Below are 19,521 nucleotides of genomic sequence, written 5' to 3' on the forward strand. Positions count from 1 at the left end.
CTATTGTTCAACCACTGGTCATGTGGTAACGGAGAGCTATGTTTCCCCCTGTTTGCTACTCGTAACCTCATGCTCCAGCTGTCTTGGTCCCTGCCCAGGACAGCCCTATTTGTCCCACGCTTCCCTCCTCCGGGATCTGATTACCCTCTTGCAGTTGCCTCATAACTTGGTGAGTGCTTGTTGGCCGCGCCTCTCCTCCTGGGCACAGCTTGTTCCCTTTACGGGGTGCCTAGGGGATGGGTTCCTTTTACCCTTCTCCATCCCGAGATCCCCCATTGGTTCATAGCCTTTGTTGTCACTTACTGAGGTTTTCCTGAGGTTACGACTGTTTGTTACTTTACTGTTTGCTCTCTGTACCCTATGGGTTATTAGTTGTTTCTCTGTAATTCTCCAGTGCATGTTAAACGTTGTACTACATTTGTTAACTCCAATAAAATCTTTGAAACAGTAAGAAAAATGCTGTTTTTTAGGGGTTCTGGACATGCTACAGAGCTGAAACTTGACAGGTACACTTTTTAGACCCCCCAGACACTAAATACAAAAAATGACATGCCTGCCTAAAAAAATGCCCGCTAAATGCCTGCAAGAGAAAAAGCCAGCCGCAGAGAAGCCATATTCCTGAAAATATAAGAAAAATGCTGTTTTTTAGGGGTTCTGGACATGCTACGGAGCTGAAACTTGACAGGTACACTTTTTAGACCCCCCAGACACTAAATACAAAAAATGACATGCCTGCCTAAAAAAATGCCCGATAAATGCCTGCAAGAGAAAAAGCCAGCCGCAGAGAAGCCGTATTACTGAAAATATAAGAAAAATGCTGTTTTTTAGGGGTTCTGGACATGCTACAGAGCTGAAACTTGACAGGTACACTTTTTAGACCCCCCAGACACTAAATACAAAAAATGACATGCCTGCCTAAAAAAATGCCCGATAAATGCCTGCAAGAGAAAAAGCCAGCCGCAGAGAAGCCGTATTACTGAAAATATAATAAAAATGCTGTTTTTTAGGGGTTCTGGACATGCTACAGAGCTGAAACTTGACAGGTACACTTTTTAGACCCCCCAGACACTAAATACAAAAAATGACATGCCTGCCTAAAAAAATGCCCGCTAAATGCCTGCAAGAGAAAAAGCCAGCCGCAGAGAAGCCGTATTCCTGAAAATATAATAAAAATGCTGTTTTTTAGGGGTTCTGGACATGCTACAGAGCTGAAACTTGACAGGTACACTTTTTAGACCCCCCAGACACTAAATACAAAAAATGACATGCCTGCCTAAAAAAATGCCCGATAAATGCCTGCAAGAGAAAAAGCCAGCCGCAGAGAAGCCATATTCCTGAAAATATAAGAAAAATGCTGTTTTTTAGGGGTTCTGGACATGCTACAGAGCTGAAACTTGACAGGTACACTTTTTAGACCCCCCAGACACTAAATACAAAAAATGACATGCCTGCCTAAAAAAATGCCCGCTAAATGCCTGCAAGAGAAAAAGCCAGCCGCAGAGAAGCCATATTCCTGAAAATATAAGAAAAATGCTGTTTTTTAGGGGTTCTGGACATGCTACAGAGCTGAAACTTGACAGGTACACTTTTTAGACCCCCCAGACACTAAATACAAAAAATGACATGCCTGCCTAAAAAAATGCCCGCTAAATGCCTGCAAGAGAAAAAGCCAGCCGCAGAGAAGCCATATTCACTGAAACTTCACAGGTACACTTTTTAGACCCCCCAGATGCTAAATCCAAAGAAATTTTTTATTTTTATTTTTTTTTAATTTTTCCAATAATTGGCTCTCTATCAAAAAATTATAATTTTTAAGAACTTTTTTTTGCGTGATCCCTCTCCGGCATGCCACAGTCCAGGTGTTAGTCCCCTTGAAACAACATTTCCATCACTATTGTGGCTAGAAAGAGTCCCTGTGTGTTTTAAAATTCGCCTGCCTATTGAAGTCTATGGCGGTTCGCCCGGTTCGCCGGTTCGCGAACATTTGCCGATGTTCGCGTTCGCCGTTCGCGAACGGCGAATTTTAGGTTCGCGACATCACTACAGACAGGTGGTCCATTTTCATCCGATCTCCCATAGAGGAGAGCAGGAATCTGACAGCTGCATCTCTGCAAAATAAGCGGAGCCGGAGCTGTCATCCCCCTGCTCAGCGGGGATCGGCAGATGGATCCCCGCTGAGCAATACGGAGTCCGCCGAGTGCACCGCTCGTGTGAAAGGACCCAAACTGTCCTTTTTGGCAGCAACAGAAAATTCCCAGTAGTCCAATATGTACTAGGAATTCATCCTGTGCTTGGGTCCATGTTTCCAGCAGGATTTGTACGTGGATGTTACACAATTTTTGTTAGAAAACTGGATCACATACTTTGGATTCAAAGCCTGAAGCATTCAGGCCCTGAATATTCCACATACTGATTATTATTGATGTCATTGTGTGCTGTTATACTTTGCAATGAGAAAATTCCATGGGACAAACTGGATTATGAATATGTTAGTGTAGGCAGGTTGAAATGTATGTAGTTAGTTCCTGCAGTCAGCCCAGGCTGGGGAAACGGGTTAAAACATTTTGGTTCTGTTTTCTCAAGCTTTTGGTTGTGACGGGCCCACCTGTGATCTAAAAAAGGGGGACCACTAGGAGCAAGAGAGAACTACATCATGTTAGTTGAAATTAGGGAAAGGACATTGGAGTTGATTTTCTAAAGGCAAATAGACTGTGCACTTGATCCAGAGCTTAGTAAATTAGGTAAAGCTTAACTTTACAAAGAACATCCAATCACTGCGGCAGGTTGGCTCGACTGCGCGAAATCATGTACCTGTACGACGTGATTTAATGCAATAGCCGCTAGGGGGTGCACTCGTCACTGCAGACCCAATTGCAAGCTGTTTGGCAAACCATAGGTTTACTTTAATGAGGAGTTTCGGCCTATTTTGCAACTTTAGTAATTCCTGGAGTGCCCGCTATGCTGATCAATAATTGGGCATTTTCAATTTTTTTCGGGGGTCCCTTACCTTATTTTCAGGGCATTTTTGATTGTACTTCCTCCTTCTCCCCCCTCTGTGGCCACGGCCACCGACATCACTTCCGCCTTTGCATTGCATCCTGGGAGCTGTTTGTCATCACTCTCAGAAGGCTGGAATCAGGAAGAACTCCCAGAACACTCCCTGGAATCAGGAAGGACACAGCAGATTACACAGCGGCTTCAGATGCCCACGTCTAAGATGGCCGCGCTCAGACAGTGTTTTTAAAAGTAAGATTTTGACTAAAATCCAATACTGTACACCTAGTAAGTATGAGAATAGCGGTTCTGTAAAGGGCGATGGATTAGTATTATAGGGGTATTTTTAGTTAAAAAAGGTATTTGAGGCCGGGAACTCCACTTTAAATTCATACATTTGGATCCTACACCCAGTGCTTTAATGTCAATGTTATCAGTGACTTGTTGCTTAGTTTAGTAACAGGCATACTAGGGTTACAGGCCAATGCTAGCTCATAAAAGGCTCCAGCTGGCAGCAACTTCAGAAACGATGAAGTTGCAAGGCTCCTATGACAGAAATCTTCACTGCACACCTTAAGGATATTAAATAATAACCTACTTCGATTAGTGGACATTCATATATATTTTGGCCTAAATTTATGAAGAAAGATGATTTATTTGCCAAAATTATTTTACAAACTAAGAAAAACAGGTTTTGTCTTTCAAAATGTTTGGTATCTTTTCGTTTCTATGGTAAACAAATAAAAAACCCAATGGTGAACAACCACTTGCCAATCGTCCGCCGCAGAGATACTGCGGCAGGCTGGCTCGGCTGCGCGAATCGCCGTTCCTGTATGGCGGTTCACAGGAGCGCTCCTGGGGGAACCTGCCCCCCAGCTAAATTCAACACATACTACATTTGGTATTTAACTCAAAATTCTTAGTGGCTTGAACATTTGCACAACTGTTTTGACATGCAGTATTTTACCGCATTTTATTACTTGTTATTAGGGTTGAGCGGACACCTAGATGTCCGTGTTCGACGGGTTCGGCCGAACTTTAAAAAAAAGTCCGGGTCCGTGTCCCGGACTTTTACCGAACTTTTCCCGGACACCGAACCCCATTGAAGTCAATGGGGACCCGAACTTTAAGGCACTAAAATGGCTCTAAAACACCAAAGGAAAGGGCTAGAGTGCTGCAAATGGCAGCAAAACGTAATTAAGAGCATGGCAAGTGCTCTGCAAACAAATGTGGATAGGGAAATAACTTAAAACAACAAAAAAAAACAGAAAAATAAAACAATGTTCTTCTTCATCTCTGAAGGACGAGGCCCATATGGAGTAGGAGGGAGGTTGAGGTGGTGGTGGATGTGGCGGTGACATAGGCGTGCGCACAGGGTGTGCTGGGTGTGCCTGGGCACACCCTAATCACCTAGGGCACATAGCATTGCCAGTGAGGAGATGGGAAAGATCTCCCTGGGACCTGCTCTGCTCTATTTCTCCTTGCCTACAGGTACATGGCCCCGATACATTACTCTCCCTGCTGGCAAACACATGCATGTGTATTTCAACTTTGGGGTGCACACCTTAATGCAATAGGCTGCGCACACCTATGGGCGGTGTAGGTGGAAGCGGCGGTGGAGGAGGACCAGGGCCGGATTAACAGCATCATGGGCTTGGTGCTGAGGATTTTGAAGGGCCTTAGGGCCGTGCCTTGCCATGCACCCAGAGGAGGAAGGGTGCAGCCATGCATGCCTAATTCAACATGGGATGCTGTCTCTGAAGCCCATAAACACATCCATGCATCGCCAACTGTCCCTCCTTGTCCGGCCTTCACGCTGTGTGGGGAGGTTCTGAGGGTGCTGCCTGGGGAAGCGAGCATAGAAGCCAGACTTCTGTGTTTACAAGTGACAGAAGAGCGGTAACAGTGAATATGGCCAACCCGGGGCCTATATAAAAGGTAGGGGCCTGGAGCTGCAGCTCCAATAGCCCCTACATTAATCTGGCCCTGAGGAGGAGGACGAGGTAGCCAACACTGCTTCTTTTCACAAATTTTAAATGAGGGTACACCCCAAAAGAGTGAGAAAGAGCAAAAATGGAACAATGGGTGGGTAAGGTCGGTATCCATTGCTATTCTGCACAAGGTACGGAAAAGTCCCGTGGGATCCATGCCTGGTTCATTTTAATGAACGTGAGCTTGTCCACATTGTCTCTGGACAGGCGGCTGCGCTTGTCTGTTATAACGCCCCCAGCCGTGCTAAATACCCGTTCAGATAATACACTGGCTGCAGGGCACGCCAGCACCTCCAAGGCGTAAAGGGCAAGCTCAGGCCATGTGCCCAATTTGGAGACCCAGAAGTTGAAGGGGGCAGACCCGTCATTCACTACATGTAGGCGTGTGCACACATACTGCTCCACCATGTTGGTAAAATGCTGCCTCCTGCTAAGACGTTCCATCTGAGCTGCTGGTGCTGCTGTTTGTTGTGGCGTGCTGACAAAGCTTTTCCACATTTCGGCCATGCTAACCCTGCCTTCTGAGGTGCTGGCGGTGCCCTGGTTGCGTTGGCGACCTCCTCCTCCTCCTCCTCTGCCTTGTGCTTCCACTGTGGCCCCGCTGTCAGATGGGAATGCCAGCAGCATGGCGTCTACCAGCGTGCGCTTGTACTCGCGCATCTTGCGATCGCGCTCCAGTGAGTGAATTAAGGACGGTACGTTGTCCTTGTAACGGGGATCCAGCAGCGTGGCCACCCAGTAATCAGCACAAGTTAGAATGTGGGCAACTCGGCGGTCGTTGTGGAGACACTGCAGCATGTAATCGCTCATGTGTGCCAGGCTGCCCAGAGGCAACGAAAGGCTGTCCTCTGTGGGAGGTGTATGGTCCGTGTCCTCTGTATCCCCCCAGCCACGCACCAGTGATGGCCATGAGCTGGCCTGGGTGCCACCCTGCTGTGAACATGGTTCCATCTCCTCCTCCAGCTCCTCCTCCTCCTCATCCTCCTCATCCTCCAGAACTGTGCCCCTGCTGGACAATTGCGTCCCTGGCGTTTGCGTGTGCAGGAACCCACCCTCGGAGCCCCTTGCGAATGACTGCCCTGAAAGCCTTGGAAATGTTACCTCTTCATCCTCCTCCTCCTCCTCATCCTGTGCCACATCCTCTTCCATCATCGCCCGAATTGTTTTTTCAAGGAGGCATAGAAGTGGGATAGTTAAGCTGAGAACGGCGTCATTGCCACTGGCCATGTTGGTGGAGTACTCAAAACAGCGCAACAAGGCACACAGGTCTCGCATGGAGGCCCAGTTATTGGTGGTGAAGTGGTGCTGTTCCGCAGAGCGACTCACGCGTGCGTGCTGCAGCTGAAACTCCACTATGGCCTGCTGCTGCTCGCACAGTCTTTCCAGCATGTGCAAGGTGGAGTTCCACCTTGTGGGCACGTCACATATGAGGCGGTGAGCGGGAAGGCCGAAGTTACGCTGCAGCGCTGCCAGGCGAGCAGCAGCAGGGTGAGAACGCCGAAAGTGCGCACAAACGGCCCGCACTTTCTGCAGCAGCTCTGACATATCGGGGTAGTTTTTAAGGAACCTCTGCACCACCAAATTCAGCACATGCGCCAGGCAAGGGATGTGCGTCAAACCGGCTAGGCCCAGAGCTGCTATGAGATTTCGCCCGTTATCGCACACCACCAGGCCGGGCTTGAGGCTCGCTGGCAGCAACCACTCATTTGTCTGCTGTTCCATGCTCCTCCACAACTCCTGCGCGGTGTGTGGTTTGTCCCCCAAACAGGCAAGTTGTAAAACTGCCTGCTGTCGTTTACCCCTGGCCGTGCTGAAGTTGGTGGTGAAGGTGTTACGCTGTCCGGATGAGGAGGCGGTAGAGGATGAGGAAGCGGAGTAGGAGGAGTTAGGAACAGGAGGCAAACTGAAGCGCCCTGCAATCCTCGGTGGTGGAAGGACATGCGCCAAATTGCTATCCGCCTCAGGCCCATCCGCCACTGCATTTACCCAGTGTGCCGTTAGGGAGATATAACGCCCCTGACCGTGCTTACTGGTCCACGTATCCGTAGTTAGGTGGACCTTGGCACAGATGGCGTTGCGCAGTGCACACCTGATTTTTTCCCCCACTTGGTTGTGCAGGGAAGGGATGGCTTGCCTGGAAAAGTAGTGGCGGCTGGGCACGACGTACTGTGGGACAGCCACCGACATAAGGTTTTTAAAACTGTGCGTCTCCACCAGACGGAATGACAGCATTTCAAAGGCCAATAATTTTGAAATGCTGGCATTCAGGGCCAGGGATCGCGGGTGGGTAGGGGGGTACTTCCTCTTCCTCTCAAGTGTTTGGGAGATGGAAAGCTGAACGCTTCCACGGGACATTGTGGAGATGGTTGTTGGTGACCCAGGTGGTGGTGTTGCTGACAGATCGTCTGTTTGCGGGGTGGCAGGTGCCGGTATCACTACAGATGTGGCTGGAGCGGCCGAGACTGCAGCAGAAGAGGAAGCAGGATGAGCCAGAGACGTTTCTTGGTTTTGAAGGTGTGTACTCCACTGCAGCTCGTGCTTTGCACTTAGATGCCTGATCATGCAGGTTGTGCTCAGGTTGAGAAGGTTCATGCCTCGCTTCAAGCTCTGATTGCACAGGGTGCAAACCACTCGTGTCCTGTCATCAGCACATTTTCTAAAGAACTTCCACGCTAGAGAACTCCTTTGAGCTGACTTTGGTGCGCTCGTTCCCTTGCTGCGTTGGGCAGTAGCGGGCGTAGTGTCTAGGGCACGGCCGCTCCGCTTCTGCACCCTGCTCCCTCTTCTGCTGTGCTGGTGGCTCTGTGCGACCACCGCCTCTTCCTCCAAACTACTCAGTTCACCTGCATGACGTTCATTCCATGTGGGGTCGAGGACCTCATCGTCCTCCACATCATCTTCCACCCAGTCTTCACCCCTGCCCTCCTTGTCGGTCTCCACAATGCTGAACGCCGCAGCAGTTGGCACCTGCGTTTCGTCATCATCGGAGACGTGCTGCGATGATCCTTGCATGTACTCATCTTGAGAAATAAGTGGTTGGGCATCGCTGCACTCAATCTCTTCCACTTCTGGGGCAGGGCTAGGTGGATGGCCCTGGGAAACCCTGCTGACAGAGTCCTCAAAAAGAATAAGAGACTGCTGTATGGCTTGGGGCTCAGACTGCTGGCCTGATTTGCAAGGGGGTGAGGTGAAAGACGGTTGGACATTGGCTGCAGGTGCCAACTCTGACCTTTCTGCAGTAGACTGGGTGGGAGACAATGTGAAGGAACTGGAGGCACTGTCAGCAGCAAACCAATCTACTATCGCCTCAACTTGTTCTGGCCTCATCACTTCTAGGGGCGTTTGATGCCCTACCAAATACTGATGCAGGTTCTGTCGCCTACTCACACTTGAGGAAGGTGTTTCACTTGTGCGTGTAGCTGGCACAGATCGACCATGTCCTCTCCTTGCAACAGGAGCTCTACCAGCAGCACCACGACCCAGGCCACGGCCCTTATTTGACGGTCTCCTCATATTTCTGTAATTTAAGATCTTGCCCTAGAAAGGTTTTTATTGAATAGCGGAATAGAAAATATGATCCAAAAAAAGTGTATGTATATCGCACGTACACAACCACACTAGGCCCCAATTACTATTGTTTGTACCCCTAAAAGGCTAGATGAGGAGTAGGGGGGGTATGGAACAGGCAGCACCCTCAAACCTTCAGAAGTATGAGATGAACCCCAACAACTTGGAAAGGTGGATCTCTCTCACACGTACCGACACAGACTATCCCGCAATTCAATTGATCCTCAAAGGTTTTTATTGAATAGCGGAATAGGAAATATGATCAAAAAAAGTGTATGTATCTCGCACGTACACAACCACACTAGGCCCCAATTACTATTGTTTGTACCCCTAAAAGGCTAGATGAGGAGTAGGGGGGGTATGGAACAGGCAGCACCCTCAAACCTTTAGAAGTATGAGATGAACCCCAACAACTTGGAAAGGTGGATCTCTCTCACACGTACCGACACAGACTATCCCGCAATTCAATTGATCCTCAAAGGTTTTTATTGAATAGCGGAATAGGAAATATGATCAAAAAAAGTGTATGTATCTCGCACGTACACAACCACACTAGGCCCCAATTACTATTGTTTGTACCCCTAAAAGGCTAGATGAGGAGTAGGGGGGGTATGGAACAGGCAGCACCCTCAAACCTTCAGAAGTATGAGATGAACCCCAACAACTTGGAAAGGTGGATCTCTCTCACACGTACCGACACAGACTATCCCGCAATTCAATTGATCCTCAAAGGTTTTTATTGAATAGCGGAATAGGAAATATGATCAAAAAAAGTGTATGTATCTCGCACGTACACAACCACACTAGGCCCCAATTACTATTGTTTGTACCCCTAAAAGGCTAGATGAGGAGTAGGGGGGGTATGGAACAGGCAGCACCCTCAAACCTTCAGAAGTATGAGATGAACCCCAACAACTTGGAAAGGTGGATCTCTCTCACACGTACCGACACAGACTATCCCGCAATTCAATTGATCCTCAAAGGTTTTTATTGAATAGCGGAATAGGAAATATGATCAAAAAAAGTGTATGTATCTCGCACGTACACAACCACACTAGGCCCCAATTACTATTGTTTGTACCCCTAAAAGGCTAGATGAGGAGTAGGGGGGGTATGGAACAGGCAGCACCCTCAAACCTTCAGAAGTATGAGATGAACCCCAACAACTTGGAAAGGTGGATCTCTCTCACACGTACCGACACAGACTATCCCGCAATTCAATTGATCCTCAAAGGTTTTTATTGAATAGCGGAATAGGAAATATGATCAAAAAAAGTGTATGTATCTCGCACGTACACAACCACACTAGGCCCCAATTACTATTGTTTGTACCCCTAAAAGGCTAGATGAGGAGTAGGGGGGGTATGGAACAGGCAGCACCCTCAAACCTTCAGAAGTATGAGATGAACCCCAACAACTTGGAAAGGTGGATCTCTCTCACACGTACCGACACAGACTATCCCGCAATTCAATTGATCCTCAAAGGTTTTTATTGAATAGCGGAATAGGAAATATGATCAAAAAAAGTGTATGTATCTCGCACGTACACAACCACACTAGGCCCCAATTACTATTGTTTGTACCCCTAAAAGGCTAGATGAGGAGTAGGGGGGGTATGGAACAGGCAGCACCCTCAAACCTTCAGAAGTATGAGATGAACCCCAACAACTTGGAAAGGTGGATCTCTCTCACACGTACCGACACAGACTATCCCGCAATTCAATTGATCCTCAAAGGTTTTTATTGAATAGCGGAATAGGAAATATGATCAAAAAAAGTGTATGTATCTCGCACGTACACAACCACACTAGGCCCCAATTACTATTGTTTGTACCCCTAAAAGGCTAGATGAGGAGTAGGGGGGGTATGGAACAGGCAGCACCCTCAAACCTTCAGAAGTATGAGATGAACCCCAACAACTTGGAAAGGTGGATCTCTCTCACACGTACCGACACAGACTATCCCGCAATTCAATTGATCCTCAAAGGTTTTTATTCAATAGCGGAATAGGAAATATGATCAAAAAAAGTGTATGTATCTCGCACGTACACAACCACACTAGGCCCCAATTACTATTGTTTGTACCCCTAAAAGGCTAGATGAGGAGTAGGGGGGGTATGGAACAGGCAGCACCCTCAAACCTTCAGAAGTATGAGATGAACCCCAACAACTTGGAAAGGTGGATCTCTCTCACACGTACCAACACAGACTATCCCCCAATTTAACTGATCCCCAAAGGTTTTTGATTAAATAGCGGAATAGAAAATATGATCCCAAAAAAGTGTATGTATATCACACGTACACAACCACACTAGGCCCCAATTACTATTGTTTGTACCCCTAAAAGGCTAGGAGTAGGGGGAGTATGGAACAGGCAGCACCCTCAAACCTTCAGAAGTATGAGATGAACCCCAACAACTTGGAAAGGTGGATCTCTCTCACACGTACCAACACAGACTATCCCCCAATTTAACTGATCCCCAAAGGTTTTTGATTAAATAGCGGAATAGAAAATATGATCCCAAAAAAGTGTATGTATATCACACGTACACAACCACACTAGGCCCCAATTACTATTGTTTGTACCCCTAAAAGGCTAGGAGTAGGGGGAGTATGGAACAGGCAGCACCCTCAAACCTTCAGAAGTATGAGATGAACCCCAACAACTTGGAAAGGTGGATCTCTCTCACACGTACCAACACAGACTATCCCCCAATTTAACTGATCCCCAAAGGTTTTTGATTAAATAGCGGAATAGAAAATATGATCCCAAAAAAGTGTATGTATATCACACGTACACAACCACACTAGGCCCCAATTACTATTGTTTGTACCCCTAAAAGGCTAGGAGTAGGGGGAGTATGGAACAGGCAGCACCCTCAAACCTTCAGAAGTATGAGATGAACCTCAACAACTTGGAAAGGTGGATCTCTCTCACACGTACCAACACAGACTATCCCCCAATTTAACTGATCCCCAAAGGTTTTTGATTAAATAGCGGAATAGAAAATATGATCCCAAAAAAGTGTATGTATATCACACGTACACAACCACACTAGGCCCCAATTACTATTGTTTGTACCCCTAAAAGGCTAGGAGTAGGGGGAGTATGGAACAGGCAGCACCCTCAAACCTTCAGAAGTATGAGATGAACCCCAACAACTTGGAAAGGTGGATCTCTCTCACACGTACCAACACAGACTATCCCCCAATTTAACTGATCCCCAAAGGTTTTTGATTAAATAGCGGAATAGAAAATATGATCCCAAAAAAGTGTATGTATATCACACGTACACAACCACACTAGGCCCCAATTACTATTGTTTGTACCCCTAAAAGGCTAGGAGTAGGGGGAGTATGGAACAGGCAGCACCCTCAAACCTTCAGAAGTATGAGATGAACCCCAACAACTTGGAAAGGTGGATCTCTCTCACACGTACCAACACAGACTATCCCCCAATTTAACTGATCCCCAAAGGTTTTTGATTAAATAGCGGAATAGAAAATATGATCCCAAAAAAGTGTATGTATATCACACGTACACAACCACACTAGGCCCCAATTACTATTGTTTGTACCCCTAAAAGGCTAGGAGTAGGGGGAGTATGGAACAGGCAGCACCCTCAAACCTTCAGAAGTATGAGATGAACCCCAACAACTTGGAAAGGTGGATCTCTCTCACACGTACCAACACAGACTATCCCCCAATTTAACTGATCCCCAAAGGTTTTTGATTAAATAGCGGAATAGAAAATATGATCCCAAAAAAGTGTATGTATATCACACGTACACAACCACACTAGGCCCCAATTACTATTGTTTGTACCCCTAAAAGGCTAGGAGTAGGGGGAGTATGGAACAGGCAGCACCCTCAAACCTTCAGAAGTATGAGATGAACCCCAACAACTTGGAAAGGTGGATCTCTCTCACACGTACCAACACAGACTATCCCCCAATTTAACTGATCCCCAAAGGTTTTTGATTAAATAGCGGAATAGAAAATATGATCCCAAAAAAGTGTATGTATATCACACGTACACAACCACACTAGGCCCCAATTACTATTGTTTGTACCCCTAAAAGGCTAGGAGTAGGGGGAGTATGGAACAGGCAGCACCCTCAAACCTTCAGAAGTATGAGATGAACCCCAACAACTTGGAAAGGTGGATCTCTCTCACACGTACCAACACAGACTATCCCCCAATTTAACTGATCCCCAAAGGTTTTTGATTAAATAGCGGAATAGAAAATATGATCCCAAAAAAGTGTATGTATATCACACGTACACAACCACACTAGGCCCCAATTACTATTGTTTGTACCCCTAAAAGGCTAGGAGTAGGGGGAGTATGGAACAGGCAGCACCCTCAAACCTTCAGAAGTATGAGATGAACCCCAACAACTTGGAAAGGTGGATCTCTCTCACACGTACCAACACAGACTATCCCCCAATTTAACTGATCCCCAAAGGTTTTTGATTAAATAGCGGAATAGAAAATATGATCCCAAAAAAGTGTATGTATATCACACGTACACAACCACACTAGGCCCCAATTACTATTGTTTGTACCCCTAAAAGGCTAGGAGTAGGGGGAGTATGGAACAGGCAGCACCCTCAAACCTTCAGAAGTATGAGATGAACCCCAACAACTTGGAAAGGTGGATCTCTCTCACACGTACCAACACAGACTATCCCCCAATTTAACTGATCCCCAAAGGTTTTTGATTAAATAGCGGAATAGAAAATATGATCCCAAAAAAGTGTATGTATATCACACGTACACAACCACACTAGGCCCCAATTACTATTGTTTGTACCCCTAAAAGGCTAGGAGTAGGGGGAGTATGGAACAGGCAGCACCCTCAAACCTTCAGAAGTATGAGATGAACCCCAACAACTTGGAAAGGTGGATCTCTCTCACACGTACCAACACAGACTATCCCCCAATTTAACTGATCCCCAAAGGTTTTTGATTAAATAGCGGAATAGAAAATATGATCCCAAAAAAGTGTATGTATATCACACGTACACAACCACACTAGGCCCCAATTACTATTGTTTGTACCCCTAAAAGGCTAGGAGTAGGGGGAGTATGGAACAGGCAGCACCCTCAAACCTTCAGAAGTATGAGATGAACCTCAACAACTTGGAAAGGTGGATCTCTCTCACACGTACCAACACAGACTATCCCCCAATTTGACTGATCCCCAAAGGTTTTTGATTAAATAGCGGAATAGAAAATATGATCCCAAAAAAGTGTATGTATATCACACGTACACAACCACACTAGGCCCCAATTACTATTGTTTGTACCCCTAAAAGGCTAGGAGTAGGGGGAGTATGGAACAGGCAGCACCCTCAAACCTTCAGAAGTATGAGATGAACCCCAACAACTTGGAAAGGTGGATCTCTCTCACACGTACCAACACAGACTATCCCCCAATTTAACTGATCCCCAAAGGTTTTTGATTAAATAGCGGAATAGAAAATATGATCCCAAAAAAGTGTATGTATATCACACGTACACAACCACACTAGGCCCCAATTACTATTGTTTGTACCCCTAAAAGGCTAGGAGTAGGGGGAGTATGGAACAGGCAGCACCCTCAAACCTTCAGAAGTATGAGATGAACCCCAACAACTTGGAAAGGTGGATCTCTCTCACACGTACCAACACAGACTATCCCCCAATTTAACTGATCCCCAAAGGTTTTTGATTAAATAGCGGAATAGAAAATATGATCCCAAAAAAGTGTATGTATATCACACGTACACAACCACACTAGGCCCCAATTACTATTGTTTGTACCCCTAAAAGGCTAGGAGTAGGGGGAGTATGGAACAGGCAGCACCCTCAAACCTTCAGAAGTATGAGATGAACCCCAACAACTTGGAAAGGTGGATCTCTCTCACACGTACCAACACAGACTATCCCCCAATTTAACTGATCCCCAAAGGTTTTTGATTAAATAGCGGAATAGAAAATATGATCCCAAAAAAGTGTATGTATATCACACGTACACAACCACACTAGGCCCCAATTACTATTGTTTGTACCCCTAAAAGGCTAGGAGTAGGGGGAGTATGGAACAGGCAGCACCCTCAAACCTTCAGAAGTATGAGATGAACCCCAACAACTTGGAAAGGTGGATCTCTCTCACACGTACCAACACAGACTATCCCCCAATTTAACTGATCCCCAAAGGTTTTTGATTAAATAGCGGAATAGAAAATATGATCCCAAAAAAGTGTATGTATATCACACGTACACAACCACACTAGGCCCCAATTACTATTGTTTGTACCCCTAAAAGGCTAGGAGTAGGGGGAGTATGGAACAGGCAGCACCCTCAAACCTTCAGAAGTATGAGATGAACCCCAACAACTTGGAAAGGTGGATCTCTCTCACACGTACCAACACAGACTATCCCCCAATTTAACTGATCCCCAAAGGTTTTTGATTAAATAGCGGAATAGAAAATATGATCCCAAAAAAGTGTATGTATATCACACGTACACAACCACACTAGGCCCCAATTACTATTGTTTGTACCCCTAAAAGGCTAGGAGTAGGGGGAGTATGGAACAGGCAGCACCCTCAAACCTTCAGAAGTATGAGATGAACCCCAACAACTTGGAAAGGTGGATCTCTCTCACACGTACCAACACAGACTATCCCCCAATTTAACTGATCCCCAAAGGTTTTTGATTAAATAGCGGAATAGAAAATATGATCCCAAAAAAGTGTATGTATATCACACGTACACAACCACACTAGGCCCCAATTACTATTGTTTGTACCCCTAAAAGGCTAGGAGTAGGGGGAGTATGGAACAGGCAGCACCCTCAAACCTTCAGAAGTATGAGATGAACCCCAACAACTTGGAAAGGTGGATCTCTCTCACACGTACCAACACAGACTATCCCCCAATTTAACTGATCCCCAAAGGTTTTTGATTAAATAGCGGAATAGAAAATATGATCCCAAAAAAGTGTATGTATATCACACGTACACAACCACACTAGGCCCCAATTACTATTGTTTGTACCCCTAAAAGGCTAGGAGTAGGGGGAGTATGGAACAGGCAGCACCCTCAAACCTTCAGAAGTATGAGATGAACCCCAACAACTTGGAAAGGTGGATCTCTCTCACACGTACCAACACAGACTATCCCCCAATTTAACTGATCCCCAAAGGTTTTTGATTAAATAGCAGAATAGAAAATATGATCCCAAAAAAGTGTATGTATATCACACGTACACAACCACACTAGGCCCCAATTACTATTGTTTGTACCCCTAAAAGGCTAGATGAGGAGTAGGGGGAGTATGGAACAGGCAGCACCCTCAAACCTTCAGTATGAGATTGTGTTCACTGTACCCCACAAAGATTGAGTTCACTGCACCCCACAATGATTGTGTTCACTGCACCCCACAAAGATTGTGTTCACTGCACCTCACAAAGATTGTGTTCACTGTACCCCCCAAAGATTGTGTTCACTGCACCCCACAAAGATTCTGTTCACTGTACCCCACAAAGATTGTGTTCACTGCACCCCAAAAAGATTGTGTTCACTGCACCCCAAAAAGGATGTTGTTCACTGCACCCCAAAAAGGATGTTGTTCACTCCACCCCAAAAAGATTGTGTTCACTGCACCCCACAAAGATTGTGTTCACTGCACCCCAAAAAGATTGTGTTCACTGCACCCCAAAAATGATTTTGTTCACTGCACCCCAAAAAGGATTTTGTTCACTGCACCCCAAAAAGGATGTTGTTCACTCCACCCCAAAAAGATTGTGTTCACTGCACCCCAAAAAGATTGTGTTCACTGCACCCCACAAAGGATTTTGTTCACTGCACCCCAAAAAGATTGTGTTCACTGCACCCCAAAAAGGATGTTGTTCACTGCACCCCAAAAAGGATTTTGTTCACTGCACCCCAAAAAGATTGTGTTCACTGCACCCCACAAAGGATTTTGTTCACTGCACCCCACAAAGATTGTGTTCACTGCACACCAAAAAGGATTGTGTTCACTGCACCCCAAAAAGATTTTGTTCACTGCACCCCAAAAAGATTGTGTTCACTGCAGCCCAAAAAGATTGTGTTCACTGCAGCCCAAAAAGATTGTGTTCACTGCAGCCCAAAAAGATTGTGTTCACTGCAGCCCAAAAAGATTGTGTTCACTGCAGCCCAAAAAGATTGTGTTCACTGCAGCTCACACACAGAAAAATGGATGTGGATCACTGACACCTGCCTATCTCCAATCCCACACCACACAGCAATATCGATTGTAGTTTGTAGAACACAGTTTCCCTAAAATTCAGCAGACTCTGTCCCTAACAGGATTGAGAAGAGATCGTAGATCAGGATTGAGTGCAGACCCCACCCCCCACACAGCAATATCGATTGTAGTTTGTAGAAGACACTGACCCTATATAATTCAGCAGACTCTATCCCTAAAATGCCTACAACTCGCCCTGCCTAAACACTCCGACCTGTCCCTCAATTCTATCCGGACACAAATGGTTTTTTCCTGCCTATCTTTCCCTAATCAGCAGCCAGCACGTTGATGTGTGCTCTGTCCCTGAATCTAAGCAGCATAATGACGCCGCTGCGGCTGCCTCGAACTTATAAAGACTTGGTCACATGCTTCAGACGGCCAATCACAGCTACTGAGACATTTGCAGGCATGGCTGGGATGGCTTAAGGCACACCAGTTAAACGATTGTTGATTGGCTGTTGAAAGCCCGCCATGAAAAGAGCGCCAAAGCATGCAAAACCCGGAAATAAAACGACCGAACACGGATTTTTACCCGAACATACAGTAAAGTGTCCGTGTCCGTGTTCGGGTACAAAAAATCCAATTATTGGGTACGAACACGAATAATACAGTCCGTGTTCGCTCAACACTACTTGTTATTTCATGACTGAATTGACACCATTGTCTTTTGACTAAGATGTCATTTTGATTTTAGTCATATTTTAGTCATCTGAATTGTTTTAGTTTTAATCAAAATTTAGTCTACTAAAATCTCCAGTACATTTTAGTCCACTGAAATCTAATGAGTTTAGTTAAATCTGCAATGCATTATTTAGGCATTTTGCTAGAATTTTCAAACTCATTATATACTCCTAGAGTAAAAATCTAATAACGTTATTTTTTATGGTATTAAAGGTTAAACATGTACTACAGACAAAGATTAAGGCTCCATTCACACTTGTACGACTCCAAAGTTGCCCTGACTTTGGAGTGCAACTTTGGTGCAACTTTACCACAACTTTGAATGGGTGCAACTTGGATACAACTTTGGATTTGACCAGTGATAATGGACAACTGTTGCACAACTGTTGCACTGTATAATATTCAGGTGTGACTTTCATACAACTTTTGAGGGTTAACATTGAAGTTTATGGCTCTCAAGTTGCATGAAAGTCAGGCCAAAGTAGTACAGGAACTACTTTGAAGTCTTGGCAATTTTAGGTCGCACATATATTGAAATAAATGTGGGGTGGTTTTTTACCTCCCCTATTTATTATAAACATGTATTCTATTGTTTATTCCTATAATAGTCTATCAAAGCCCTGATATGGTTACTGGAGGGTATACTAACAATGCTAGCTGTAAAAATAAACACACTGCCTAAATAAGCAAGGATCTAATTTATTATAAGGAAGGTAGAAATGCTAACACAAAACACTAACAGAATATTACAGAGCATATAAGACAAAACAATCACAGATAATACATATTCGTCCTCGGGGTTCGATATCTTTCAGTTGGTCTCAAGAGCATACGGAAGGACAGAAAAAGGTAGCACAAGAGCCATGATGGCCAACAGCCAAGAGACAGAATTCTAGCTGGCAATTCTTTCAAAAGTCCATTCAGACACCACCCACATAAACACTGTCTGCTTGTCCAATGACAGCTCATAAGATGCCCCCCTTCCTAATCAACAGGAAGTATCTCATCTTTCCAGGAAGCATGTTATATTCTTCCACTAGGGGCACCATCCATCTACGAATTTCTGTTTTCGACCTGGGTCATGTTCCAGTAACAGCTCGCCTTTGATGTTGGTATAACCTCCCCAGGAGGTCTTATCTGAGGCTCCTCTACCCCCATACCTCACAACAGTTGGCCTATGCGAGAACATACTGTGAGGATATGAACTCCCATTTATGACTCCTTGTCAGGAATATACTGCTGGGTAACTTGCAGCAGTATATTCAATACATGTAAAACAATGATCAAACCACAAAATTCCATCCCTGTGCCTGGATTTCAGAGACAATGCACAGGGTACACCATGCACCTCTAGCTATGGTTGGGTTCAAGGAACACCCTAGCTTCATGACTAATGTTACATTGGTATCCTTTAGGACAAAGAAACAAAACTCGTCTATGCCCCAAATAATACCCAGGTGCTTCCTTCCCAGCAATGATCTCCCCATCCAGAACACAGAGTGAAACATCTTCCCAGCATTTCTCATAAAAACATATCTTTATTCTTTCAATTCCTCCCCAAAAATCTCATAGTTTACATCTCTTGTTCTGAAGGATTGGATAGGTGATATTCCTTCCCAGTGGCGGCCTGTCTATAGGGGGCGCAGGGGCGCCGCCCCCCCAAAAAAAGAAGAAAAAAAAAACTTAAATTTTTAGCCCACGAGGGGCGCCGGACCTAGTGGTGGCTATGGGGGGGGGGTTTCCACCCCACGTGTGGTGGGCAGAGGCGCCGATTGGTGGCCTTCTGGGGGCCATCGGGGCGCAGAGCAATGCGCCCCGATCACTTTCGTGATGTCCTGGCTGTTATTGGTCCAGACTCCAGCCTGGACCAATCATACAGGAGGACATCCCGGGTGACGTCACGTGACGCGTGGGGGCGGCGTCAAGTGATCACCTTCCCGCCCGCACCTTCCCGTCAGAGAGGAGAGCCGCACATGAGGATCGTATCGGAAGAAGAGTTCGTCT

The sequence above is a fragment of the Pelophylax lessonae genome (genome assembly GCF_965119305.1).
Source record: "Pelophylax lessonae genome assembly, chromosome: 12".
Classification (NCBI taxonomy): domain Eukaryota; kingdom Metazoa; phylum Chordata; class Amphibia; order Anura; family Ranidae; genus Pelophylax; species Pelophylax lessonae.